This window comes from Pseudophryne corroboree, chromosome 1, assembly GCF_028390025.1.
Source record: "Pseudophryne corroboree isolate aPseCor3 chromosome 1, aPseCor3.hap2, whole genome shotgun sequence".
Lineage (NCBI taxonomy): Eukaryota > Metazoa > Chordata > Amphibia > Anura > Myobatrachidae > Pseudophryne > Pseudophryne corroboree.
Window position 1 is genome coordinate 593732151 of NC_086444.1, and position 13484 is coordinate 593745634.

The following is a 13484-nucleotide window of genomic DNA, read 5'->3' on the forward strand; positions in this document are numbered from 1 at the left end:
AGGAGTCTTAGCCCTAGGCTATAGGAGTTCTCCTTAAAGTTTTGTTTGGATTCAAACCCCTGTTCAGATACCCGCTACTAGCGTACTGAGCCGCAGCGCTATTTGTCTGATGCCTTACACGCATTCCACAATTACAAATAGCATTAGTAACTAGTGACAACAAGGAATAATAAAGGGAAGGCAACACCCCGCCCTGTATTTAGTGTACCGCTAATTAAGGTGCACCAGATGTTTCTCTGAGGTTCCGCTGGCTTTTCAAAATGGTGACCAGCCTGTGAGAAAGATGGGGGAAAATGTTATGTGCAAGATGTTGTTATTAGAAAACATTGCGGAAGTAGCCTACAGCACCTGGTATTCCCAGGCGGTCTCCCATCCAAGTACTAACCGGGCCTGACCCTGCTTAGTTTCCGAGATCAGACGAGATCGGGCGTGTTCAGGGTGGTGTGGCCGTAGGCTTTTATCCCCTATATCTGGTATTTTATGGATTTATCTATATACATACCTACACGCACTTAAATATATATATCTATATATATGCATGCACAAACATAACTATATATGTATATATACACACGCACCGTAGGTAAATAAATACTGCACAGTAGATCCTTTTAATTATTATTGAGCTGAGTCCCAGCTACTGTAATAGAGCAGGTTCCCTGATTTGCAAGTAGGAAAATGCTGGGTAGAGGACTCTACTGCAGGAGGAATGTATCTATATTTCAGCAGCCTGAAGTATCGAAAAGTTACAAATCCCAGAGCTGTTGCCTAGCGACGGGGAGACCTGGGAGCCCGCTGAGTAAAGCGGGTTAACTGTTAATATACCTGGGACTTTATTTGTATTTGTCTCTGAGTATGCAAGATTAGCCCACTGGGCTATAGGAGACACTGCAAATATGAAGCCAGGTCTGTGCAGGGAGGAAATGGCCGCCAGAGTGAAACTCCTCTGGGCTATGCGATAAAATCTATATAGTGGATAACTGGATTAGTGCTGAGCCACTCTGACTATATCACATTCTCCTCAGCACCATGTGCATTAAACTCACATAAATGCCTATTACACTATAACAGTGGCCGGGGAGCGGAGAATGCTGAGCCCGCTGTACAGAGCAGGAGTTAGCTCCGCCCCCCGGCTATGGCGCCTTATTGCAAAACTAAGCGGGAAGCGAGCTGTACCCTCCGCTGGGCCTGCGAGTCACCGCCGGGGAGCGCTGAGCGCTGAGCCCGCTATACAGCGCTAGTAGAGCCCTGTATCTGCTAGCCGCCGCCGGGGAGTGTTGCGCTGAACAGAGCGCGAGTCGCCGCCTGGGAGCAGGGAGCGCTGAGCTCGCTCTACAGAGCGGGACTTAGCTCCGCCCCCTCCGTACAAGGCGCCAAATTTAAACATTGCTTTGCGCTCGAGCGGGATCCCTGTGCCGGCTCTGTGAGTCGCGCTGAGTGGGTGCGGGGGGTGCGGGGAGCTGGGGGAGCAGAGGGTTATCAGAATGACACACACCCGTTTTTCAGTCAGGGTTGTATAAACACATACTCAGCCTCCCCCAATCATCCTGTCTGTTTCTCCATGAGGAGGACAGGTAAGGATACAATAAAGTACATTACAGCCCCAGAGAGCCCTTCTGGAGTGGGTTGTACAACAATAAACAGATTGCTCTAAAAACATACATAGCCACCACAAATAAAGTATACTTCACTCACCACTGTGTTCTTGGTGGATCGGCCCCGACACACGCCGCACGCAGCGGCGTCCAGCCGGAATCTTCTGTGGTGGGGTGGTCCCGACACAAGCCGCACGCAGCGGTGTCCGACCATTTTTGATACTCACCGCTGCCATGCTGCCGGAATCTTCTGCTGGATGGAGTGGCCGCGACACGCGCCGCACGCAGCGGTGTCCGCCAACTCAGGAGAGCTCAGTGTCTCCCTCAGCCGGGGCCCATCCCTAGCCGCACGCAGCTGCGATGGGACCCCGCCGGCAGCTCCCACGGTGCAGACTGGCAGTGGCAGAGCTGCCAGTCTGTGAGTGTGTGTAAGAAAAATAAAATTCTTCAGCTAAACCCAAGTGAACCAGCTACCTCGGGCACTTAACTAAGACTGGCTTGGAGGGGAGATAGTAGGGGAGGAGCTAGCCACAGTGTGAGAATTTTTAAAGTGCCAGCTACCAATACCACCTACTATCTCCCCATTGTAACTACACTCCAGTGGCCCCTAGTGGATGAAGGAGAAATAATTTTTGCCACTATTTTGCCCCCCCTCTCTTGTTTTACCCTGTTTCTGTAGTGCAGTGCAGGGGAGAGACCTGGGAGCCGTCCTGACCAGCGGAGCTGTGTAAGGAAAATGGCGCTGTGTGCTGAGGAGATAGGCCCCGCCCCTTTTCCGGCGGGCTCGTCTCCCGCTCTTTAGTGTATTCTGGCAGGGGTTAAATATCTCCATATAGCCCCGGAGGCTATATGTGAGGTATTTTTTAGCCAAATAGGTTTTCATTTGCCTCCCAGGGCGCTCCCCTCCCAGCGCCCTGCACCCTCAGTGACTGCCGTGTGAAGTGTGCTGAGAGGAAAATGGCGCACAGCTGCAGTGCTGTGCGCTACCTTTAGAAGACTGAGGAGTCTTCTGCCGCCGATTCTGGACCTCTTCATGTTTCAGCATCTGCAAGGGGGCCGGCGGCGAGGCTCCGGTGACCATCCAGGCTGTACCTGTGATCGTCCCTCTGGAGCTGATGTCCAGTAGCCAAGAAGCCAATCCATCCTGCACGCAGGTGAGTTCACTTCTTCTCCCCTAAGTCCCTCGTTGCAGTGATCCTGTTGCCAGCAGGACTCACTGTAAAATAAAAAACCTAAGCTAAACTTTCTCTAAGCAGCTCTTTAGGAGAGCCACCTAGATTGCACCCTTCTCGGCCGGGCACAAAAATCTAACTGGCTTGGAGGAGGGTCATAGGGGGAGGAGCCAGTGCACACCACCTGATCGGAAAGCTTTACTTTTGTGCCCTGTCTCCTGCGGAGCCGCTATTCCCCATGGTCCTTTCAGGAACCCCAGCATCCACTAGGACGATAGAGAAATTATTTATAATAGCGCAAAGTGAACTTTTGTATCCCCAGCGCAGTTAATACTGCGCTCCTACCCTTATGCCGCCGTCTTCACACTGACCCCCCGCTTGTTAGGGGGGTCGGTGTCTCACTCGCCACCGATTCTTCAGCTCTGCAAGGGGGTGGCGGCATGCTGCTGGGGCGAGCGGACCTCTGTGGCGGAGAACGATCAGACTCCTCTGGAGCTCAGTGTTCAGTCAGCGGATACAGTGGCTCAGACCCCACAGGACGGACACTGCCCCCCCCCCCCCCCCCCCCTCAGTCCCTCGCTGCAGGGAGGCTGTTGCCAGCAGCCTCCCAGTAAAATAATAAACTCTACAAAAAACTTTTTCCCAGGAAAACTCAGGAGAGCTCCCCTAGCTGTGACCGGCTCCTCCGGGCACATTTTCTAAACTGAGTCTAGTAGGAGGGGCATAGAGGGAGGAGCCAGCCGACACTCTCAAACTCTTAAAGTGCCAATGGCTCCTGGTGGCCCTGTCTATACCCCATGGTACTAAAGTGGACCCCAGCATCCTTTAGGACGTAAGAAAAAATGAAAAACACAGAAACTGAAAGGAAATGGCAATACATGGCCAAAAAGAATAAATATATCTGATTCCCCTACTAAATTCGGCAAGCCCCCATTATTCATTCATACAGATGTGTTCCAATATGGGGCCTAATTCAGAGTTGACTGCAGCAGCAAATTTGTTAGCAGTTGGGCAAAACCATGGCCCTCATTCCGAGTTGTTCGCTCGGTATTTTTCATCGCATCGCAATGAAAATCCGCTTAGTACGCATGCGCAATGTTCGCACTGCGACTGCGCCAAGTAACTTTGCTATGTAGAAAGTAATTTTACTCACGGCTTTTTCATCGCTCCGGCGAACGTAATGTGATTGACAGGAAATGGGTGTTACTGGGCGGAAACACGGCGTTTCAGGGGCGTGTGGCTGAAAACGCTACCGTTTCCGGAAAAAACGCAGGAGTGGCCGGAGAAACGGTGGGAGTGCCTGGGCGAACGCTGGGTGTGTTTGTGACGTCAACCAGGAACGACAAGCACTGAACTGATCGCACAGGCAGAGTAAGTCTGAAGCTACTCTGAAACTGCTAAGTAGTTAGTAATCGCAATATTGCGAATACATCGGTCGCAATTTTAAGAAGCTAAGATTCACTCCCAGTAGGCGGCGGCTTAGCGTGTGTAACTCTGCTAAATTCGCCTTGCGACCGATCAACTCGGAATGAGGGCCTATGGGGGTAATTCTGAGTTGATCGCAGCAGCAAGTTTGTTAGTACTTGGGCAAAACCATGTGTACTGGAGGGGGGGCAGATATAACGTGCAGAGAGTTAGATTTGGGTGGGTTATTTTGTTTCTGTGCAGGGTAAATACTGGCTGCTTTATTTTTACACTGCAATTTAGATTTCAGATTGAATACACCCCACCCAAATTTAACTCTCTCTGCACATGTTACATCTGCCCCCGCTGCAGTGCACATGGTTTTGCCCAATTGCTAACAAAATTGCTGCTGCGATCAACTCAGAATTAGGCCCCATGTGTAGTGCAGGGGGGGCAGATATAACATGTGCAGAGAGAGTTAGATTTGGGTGGGGTGTATTCAAACTGAAATCTAAATTGCAGTGTAAAAATAAAAATCAAGTTGCCAGTATTTACCTTGCACAGAAACAATATAACCCACCCAAATCTAACTCTCTCTGCAAATGTTATATCTGCCACACCTGCAGTGCACATGGGGGGTCATTCCGAGTTGTTCGCTCGTTGCCGATTTTCGCAATGCAGCGATTTGTTGCAAACTGCGCATGCGCAAAGCTCGCAGGGCGCATGCGCTTAGTTATTTAACTAAAAACTTGGCAGATTTGCTGTGGATTCTGCGGCGCTTTTCAGTCGCTCTGCTGATCGGTAAATGACTGACAGGAAAGGGGCGTTTCTGGGAGGTAACTGAGCGTTTTCCGGGAGTGTGTTAAAAAACGCAGGCTTGTCAGGGAAAAACGCGGGAGTGTCTGGAGAAACGGGAGAGTGGCTGGCCGAACGCAGGGCGTGTTTGTGACGTCAAACCAGGAACTAAACGGACTGAGGTGATCGCAATCTAGGAGTAGGTCTGGAGCTACTCAGAAACTGCAAAGAATTATTTAGTAGCAGTTCTGCTAATCTTTCGTTCGCTATTCTGCTAAGCTAAGATACACTCCCAGAGGGCGGCAGCCTAGCGTGTGCAATGCTGCTAAAAGCAGCTAGCGAGCGAACAACTCAGAATGACCCCCATGGTTTTGCCCAACTGCTAACAAATTTGCTTCTGCGATCAAATCTGAATAAGGCCCCATGGTGCAAGTGCTGCATCTTGTGTCAATAGATGCTTCCTGCCGGCTCATGTGATATGCTGCTGCATTGAATCACTATGCGTAAATATCAGCCATATGAGCGAGTCTGAGGCTCTCACAGCAATTTGTGTCTGAAGATGTAAACCTTGACTTCAACAGCCACAGAAAGCAACCCAGTTTCCAGGAACTAGCCATCCCCACCCCTGGCTTGCCCCCCAAAAGGAAGCAGGGAACTGCAAGAGATCTCACAGTAGAAGACTGACGCATGCACCGATCTTCTAACATCAGAGTAGTAGGCAAATCATCGGCTTACTAAGATGAATCAGGCCCTTAAGATGGGTACACACTAGACAGTAAAGTGGACATGTGGCCGATACATCGTTAACGATGCATGCATGCCCAAAGGGTGATATCGCCCGCAAGGGCCATGCTGCCGAATGTAGCTCTCCGCCCGCCGTCGCTGGCAGCATCGGTTTGCAAATAGTGTAGTAAATACTTAGGGTTATTTTTTCGAACGATGCATGGCGAGGGTCATTCGTATCGGATCTGTTTTTTGCATGTTTAACCGTCTTATTTCGATTACATTGTACTAGGTACTTAGGATTACATTTTTGGCACGGCTAGGTAGTAAAATCTGTGTCGCAATAAACAGGGCCTTTGCCGAGATTTGAGAATTAGTTTATGTGGACACATCTGTACATACTAAGGGGGTTATTGAGTTAGTCGCAGATTTTACTACTCACATGCTGCGGGCCACCCAGCATGTGTGCCGCACCCCGTCATGTGATCGCAAATCAACTGCAATTGCACTGAATAAAGGTAGAACCCTGTCTATGCAGCATGGTCTCCACTTGCAGGAAATTCAGAAGACGTCATCGTCCGGCCCCAAAAACGACCATGACATGCCTGCCACCCCCCCCCCCCCCCCCTTCCACGCCACTCCCTCAACGTCACATCATGCCCACTGAAGACATCAGCAATAAGGGAAGCTGCCTGGGTGAGATGCACTATGGGCCCAATTCATATTTGTATGCAAACATATTGGTTTTCCTACAAATACAATGGTTTTAGGGTCTGAGCAGACGTAAGACCCATTTTGCAAATGTGCAGAACGGGTCTTGTGATATCACTCACAGCCCCCGTTAGCACTTGGGAGGCGGCACCAGGCACTGTTCTTCAAAATGGGGGGACGTGTCTTTTGATGGTTGGACAGGTCCATAGTCTGCGTCATCGGACGCGGACTTACTGGCAGGGGTGTTCTCAAAAAGGAGAGGGCCCGTGTGCAGCCTCCGTTGCAGGCCCCCTCCTCTCTGGCAGCGAGTAGATTCTGTATTATAATAAACAAGAATAAGCGCTGGGAAACTGGATTAGAAATTTCTGACAATTTTAATAAAATAATATAAATTGATTACTGTTGCAACAGATAATTAAAGAAAAATTAAGATCAGTTAAAATTAGGGCATAATATAGCACTGCAAGAGTTTAAAAAGTCCCATATGGTTTGTATGGTATGTATATAATTTGCTGGTACTCAAATGAAACAGTTCATCCCCAGAGATTTTTTGCCACAGTCCAGGAACAATAATAGCGAATGGAAAATAAGAATTTACTCACCGGTAATTCTATTTCTCGTAGTCCGTAGTGGATGCTGGGAACTCCGTAAGGACCATGGGGAATAGCGGGCTCCGAAGGAGGCTGGGCACTCTAGAAAGATTTAGGACTACCTGGTGTGCACTGGCTCCTCCCACTATGACCCTCCTCCAAGCCTCAGTTAGGACACTGTGCCCGGACGAGCTGACATAATAAGGAAGGATTTTGAATCCCGGGTAAGACTCATACCAGCCACACCAATCACACCGTACAACTCGTGATACTATATCCAGTTTGACAGTATGAAAACAACTGAGCCTCTTAACAGATGGCTCAACAATAACCCTTTAGTTAACAATAACTATTTACAAGTATTGCAGACAATCCGCACTTGGGATGGGCGCCCAGCATCCACTACGGACTACGAGAAATAGAATTACCGGTGAGTAAATTCTTATTTTCTCTGACGTCCTAGTGGATGCTGGGAACTCCGAAAGGACCATGGGGATTATACCAAAGCTCCCAAACGGGCGGGAGAGTGCGGATGACTCTGCAGCACCGAATGAGAGAACTCCAGGTCCTCCTCAGCCAGGGTATCAAACTTGTAGAATTTTGCAAACGTGTTTGATCCCGACCAGGTAGCAGCTCGGCAAAGTTGTAAAGCCGAGACCCCTCGGGCAGCCGCCCAAGATGAGCCCACCTTCCTTGTGGAATGGGCATTTACAGATTTTGGCTGTGGCAGGCCTGCCACAGAATGTGCAAGCTGAATTGTACTACAAATCCAGCGAGCAATAGTCTGCTTAGAAGCAGGAGCACCCAGCTTGTTGGGTGCATACAGGATAAACAGCGAGTCAGATTTTCTGACTCCAGCCGTCCTGGAAACATATATTTTCAGGGCCCTGACAACGTCTAGCAACTTGGAGTCCTCCAAATCCCTAGTAGCCGCAGGCACCACAATAGGCTGGTTCAGGTGAAACGCTGACACCACCTTAGGGAGAAACTGGGGACGAGTCCTCAATTCTGCCCTATCCATATGGAAAATCAGATAAGGGCTTTTACATGATAAAGCCGCCAATTCTGACACTCGCCTGGCTGAAGCCAAGGCCAATAACATGACCACTTTCCACGTGAGATATTTTAGATCCACGGTTTTTAGTGGCTCAAACCAATGTGATTTTAAGAAACTCAACACCACATTGAGATCCCAAGGTGCCACAGGAGGCACAAACGGGGGCTGAATATGCAGCACTCCTTTCACAAATGTCTGAACTTCAGGTACTGAAGCTAGTTCTTTTTGAAAGAAAATCGACAGAGCCGAGATCTGTACTTTAATGGAGCCTAGTTTTAGGCCCATATTCACTCCTGCTTGCAGGAAATGCAGAAATCGACCTAGTTGAAATTCCTCTGTTGGGGCCTTTTTGGCCTCGCACCATGCAACATATTTCCGCCATATGCGGTGATAATGATTTGCCGTAACATCTTTCCTGGCTTTAATAAGCGTAGGAATGACTTCTTCCGGAATCCCTTTTCCTTCAGGATCCGGCGTTCAACCGCCATGCCGTCAAACGCAGCCGCGGTAAGTCTTGGAACAGACAGGGCCCCTGCTGTAGCAGGTCCTGTCTGAGCGGCAGAGGCCACGGGTCCTCTGAGATCATCTCTTGAAGTTCCGGGTACCACGCTCGTCTTGGCCAATCCGGAACCACGAGAATTGTGGTTACTCCTCGCTTTCTTATTATTCCCAATACCTTTGGTATGAGAGGCAGAGGAGGGAACACATAAACCGACTGGTACACCCACGGTGTCACTAGAGCGTACACAGCTATCGCCTGAGGGTCCCTTGACCTGGCGCAATATCTTTTTAACTTGTTGTTGAGGTGGGACGCCATCATGTCCACCCGTGGTTTTTCCCAACGGTTTACCAGCATCTGGAAGACTTCTGGATGAAGTCCCCACTCTCCCGGGTGTAGGTCGTGTCTGCTGAGGAAGTCTGCTTCCCAGTTGTCCACTCCCGGAATGAACACTGCTGACAGTGCTAGTACATGATTCTCCGCCCATCGGAGAATTCTTGTGGCTTCTGCCATTGCCATCCTGCTTCTTGTGCCTCCCTGTCGATTTACATGGGCGACTGCCGTGATGTTGTCTGACTGGATCAGCACCGGCTGGTGTAGGAGCAGGGATTTTGCTTGACTTAGGGCATTGTAAATGGCCCTTAGTTCCAGAATATTTATGTGAAGGGAAGTCTCCTGACTCGACCATAGTCCTTGGAAGTTTCTTCCCCGTGTGACTGCCCCCCAGCCTCGAAGGCTGGCATCCGTGGTCACCAGGACCCAGTCCTGTATGCCGAACCTGCGGCCCTCTAGAAGATGGGCACTCTGCAGCCACCACAGTAGAGACACCCTGGTTCTTGGAGACAGGGTTATTAAGCGATGCATCTGAAGATGCGATCCGGACCATTTGTCCAATAGGTCCCACTGAAAGATTCTGGCATGGAACCTGCCGAAGGGAATTGCTTCGTAAGAAGCTACCATCTTTCCCAGGACCCGCGTGCAGTGATGCACCGATACCTGTTTCGGTTTCAGGAGGTCTCTGACTAGAGATGACAACTCCCTGGCTTTCTCCTCCGGGAGAAACACTTTTTTCTGGACTGTATCCAGAATCATACCCAGGAACAGTAGCCGTGTCGTCGGAACCAGCTGTGACTTTGGGATATTCAGAATCCAGCCGTGCTGGTGCAGCACTTCCTGAGATAGTGCTACTCCCACCAACAACTGTTCCTTGGATCTCGCCTTTATTAGGAGATCGTCCAAGTACGGGATAATTAAAACTCCCTTTTTTCGAAGGAGTATCATCATTTCCGCCATAACCTTGGTAAATACCCTCGGTGCCGTGGACAGTCCAAACGGCAGCGTCTGGAATTGGTAATGGCAATCCTGTACCACAAATCTGAGGTACTCCTGGTGAGGATAGTAAATGGGGACATGCAAGTAAGCATCCTTGATGTCCAGGGATACCATGTAATCCCCCTCGTCCAGGCTTGCAATAACCGCCCTGAGCGATTCCATCTTGAACTTGAATTTTTTTATGTATGTGTTCAAGGATTTCAAATTTAAAATGGGTCTCACCGAACCGTCCGGTTTCGGCACCACAAATAGTGTGGAATAGTAACCCCGGCCTTGTTGAATTAGGGGTACCGTGATTATCACCTGCTGGGAATACAGCTTGTGAATTGCCTCTAGCACCGCCTCCCTGTCTGAGGGAGCAATCGGCAAGGCAGATTTTAGGAACCGGTGGGGTGAAGACGCCTCGAATTCCAGTTTGTACCCCTGAGATACTATTTGAAGGATCCAGGGATCCACCTGTGAGCGAGCCCACTGACCGCTGAAATTCTTGAGGCGGCCCCCCACCGTACCTGGCTCCGCCTGTGGAGCCCCACCGTCATGCGGCGGACTTGGAAGAAGAAGCGGGGGAGGACTTTTGCTCCTGGGAACCTGCTGTTTGTTGCAGCCTTTTTCCCCTACCTCTGCCTCTGGACAGAAAAGACCCGCCTTTTCCCCGCTTGTTTTTCTGGGTCCGAAAGGACTGAACCTGATAAAACGGCGCCTTCTTAGGCTGTGAGGGGACATGGGGTAAAAATGCTGACTTCCCAGACGTTGCTGTGGAAACTAGGTCCGAGAGACCATCCCCAAATAATTCCTCACCCTTATAAGGCAAAACTTCCATGTGCCTTTTAGAATCTGCATCTCCTGTCCACTGGCGAGTCCATAAGCCTCTCCTAGCAGAAATGGACAATGCACTTACTTTAGATGCCAGCCGGCAGATTTCCCTCTGTGCATCTCTCATATATAAGACTGAGTCTTTGATATGGTCTATGGTTAGCAGGATCGTGTCTCTGTCTAGTGTGTCAATATTTTCTGACAGTTTATCTGACCACACGGCGGCAGCACTGCACATCCATGCTGACGCAATAGCTGGTCTAAGTATAATGCCTGAGTGTGTGTATACAGACTTCAGGATCGCCTCCTGCTTTCTATCAGCAGGTTCCTTGAGGGCGGCCGTATCCGGAGACGGTAGTGCCACCTTTTTAGACAAACGTGTGAGCGCTTTATCCACCCTAGGAGGTGTTTCCCAACGTGACCTATCCTCTGGCGGGAAAGGGAACGCCATTAGTACCTTCTTAGGAATTACCAATTTTTTATCAGGGAAAGCCCACGCTTCTTCACACACTTCATTTAATTCATCTGATGGGGGAAAAACTACGGGTAGTTTCTCCTCCCCAAACATAATACCCTTTTTAGTGGTACCTGTATTTATATCAGAAATGTGTAACACCTCTTTCATTGCCTCAATCATGCAGTGAATGGCCTTAGTGGGCATCAGGTTAGACTCATCGTCGTCGACACTGGTGTCAGTATCAGTGTCGACATCTGGGTCTGCGGTCTGAGGTAGCGGGAGTTTCAGAGCCCCTGATGACCTTTGAGACGCCTGGACAGGCACGAACTGAGAAGTCGGCTGTCCCACATTTGGCATGTCGTCAAATTTCTTATGTAAGGAGTCTATACGTGCACTCATTTCTTTCCATAAGCTCATCCACTCAGGTGTCTGCCCCGCAGGGGGTGACATCCCTTCTAAAGGCATCTGCTCCGTCTCCACATCATTATCCTCATCAAACATGTCGACACAGCCGTACCGACACACCGCACACACACAGGGAATGCTCCCACAGAGGACAGGACCCACAAAAGCCCTTTGGGGGGACAGAGTGAGAGTATGCCAGCACACACCAGAGCGCTATATAATGCAGGGACTAACTGAGTTATGTCCCCTATAGCTGCTTTTTCTATATAAATGTATACTGCGCCTAAATTTAGTGCCCCCCCTCTCTTTTTTACCCTTTTCTGTAGTGTAGACTGCAGGGGAGAGCCAGGGAGCTTCCTTCCAGCGGAGCTGTGAGGGAAAATGGCGCCAGTGTGCTGAAGGAGATAGCTCCGCCCCTTTTCCGCGGACTATTCTCCCGCTTTTTCCTATATTCTGGCAGGGGTATTTTCCACATATATAGCCTCTGGGGCTATATATTGTGGTATTTTTGCCAGCCAAGGTGTTATTATTGCTTCTCAGGGCGCCCCCCCCCAGCGCCCTGCACCCTCAGTGACCGGAGTGTGAAGTGTGTGTGAGGAGCAATGGCGCACAGCTGCAGTGCTGTGCGCTACCTTGGTGAAGACTGATGTCTTCTGCCGCCGATTTTCCGGACCTCTTCTTGCTTCTGGCTCTGTAAGGGGGACGGCGGCGCGGCTCCGGGACCGTACACCAAGGCTGGGCCTGCGGTCGATCCCTCTGGAGCTAATGGTGTCCAGTAGCCTAAGAAGCCCAAGCTGGCTGCAAGCAGGCAGGTTCGCTTCTTCTCCCCTTAGTCCCTCGCTGCAGTGAGCCTGTTGCCAGCAGGTCTCACTGAAAATAAAAAACCTAATTTCTATACTTTCTTTCTAAAGGCTCAGGAGAGCCCCTAGTGTGCATCCAACCTCGGCCGGGCACAAAATCTAACTAAGGCTTGGAGGAGGGTCATAGTGGGAGGAGCCAGTGCACACCAGGTAGTCATAAATCTTTCTAGAGTGCCCAGCCTCCTTCGGAGCCCGCTATTCCCCATGGTCCTTTCGGAGTTCCCAGCATCCACTAGGACGTCAGAGAAAAGTGAAAACTGCAGTTGGATTGACCTTACGTAGCTAGGTTCAAGACGCTGCTTGGTCCAGTTGGTTGCTCAGGTCCAATAGTGCAGATATCCAAATCGCTGATGCAAAGAGTTCCTATATCCGACTTCTAGGCGTTTGTATGGGGATGAGGAATCAGAGTCCAGCTGCTCCACCGACGCGTTACGCTGTTTTACACAGCTTTCTCAAGGTGATTGTATTGCAGTGACTGGGTGCCCTTTATATAGCAGTGCTAATAGCCCATTCAAAACAGGTGTAACAAATTAAAAACATTTGAATAATATTTAAAATGAAATTCTATCCAGTTTCCATAAATAGTGACAGACACTGAGGCTAAAATATCAATAATTAGTAAAGTTACTATTAGTGTAAAGCCTATTTTAATTGAATTAAATGATTATGAAAATCAGTTACCGATCACATGATCGCGGAGTCATTTCCTGTGTTTGGAACGCAAACTTGTTCCAGTTTCCTGTATGTGGAACACAAACTTACAATCATTGGTTAGCGTCTAGACACGCGACCGGAACTAGGCCAACCTCCGGCAGGCCCGGCGTACTGTTACCAGGCGGCAGACCGCACGAGGAGACCCGTTCCGGTCATGTGACCGGACACCCGACGTCACGCTGTTTGTCACACATGGTCTCTAAGATGGAGAATATTTAAATATCACGTGACCGTCCGGACCAATAATGTTTTGAGGATTGATCTAACTAATAGCAGAATGAACAAATGGCTATTATGCCCTGTAAAAGACGCTTCTATAGTATTCAAAACATATCATCAGTAGATATTTGTTTTATA

General features: G+C 49.6%; 1 protein-coding gene and 1 non-coding gene across 2 annotated transcripts in view; both read right to left on the bottom strand.

Moving 5' to 3' along the window:
- LOC134900719 (uncharacterized) overlaps positions 1-13484 on the bottom strand; it is a 227514-nt gene that overhangs the window by 26030 nt on the left and 188000 nt on the right. The window lies entirely within an intron of this gene.
- LOC134937308 (5S ribosomal RNA) lies at positions 337-455 on the bottom strand. The gene has a single exon (XR_010180570.1). It is a non-coding gene; the product is annotated as a 5S ribosomal RNA (ribosomal RNA).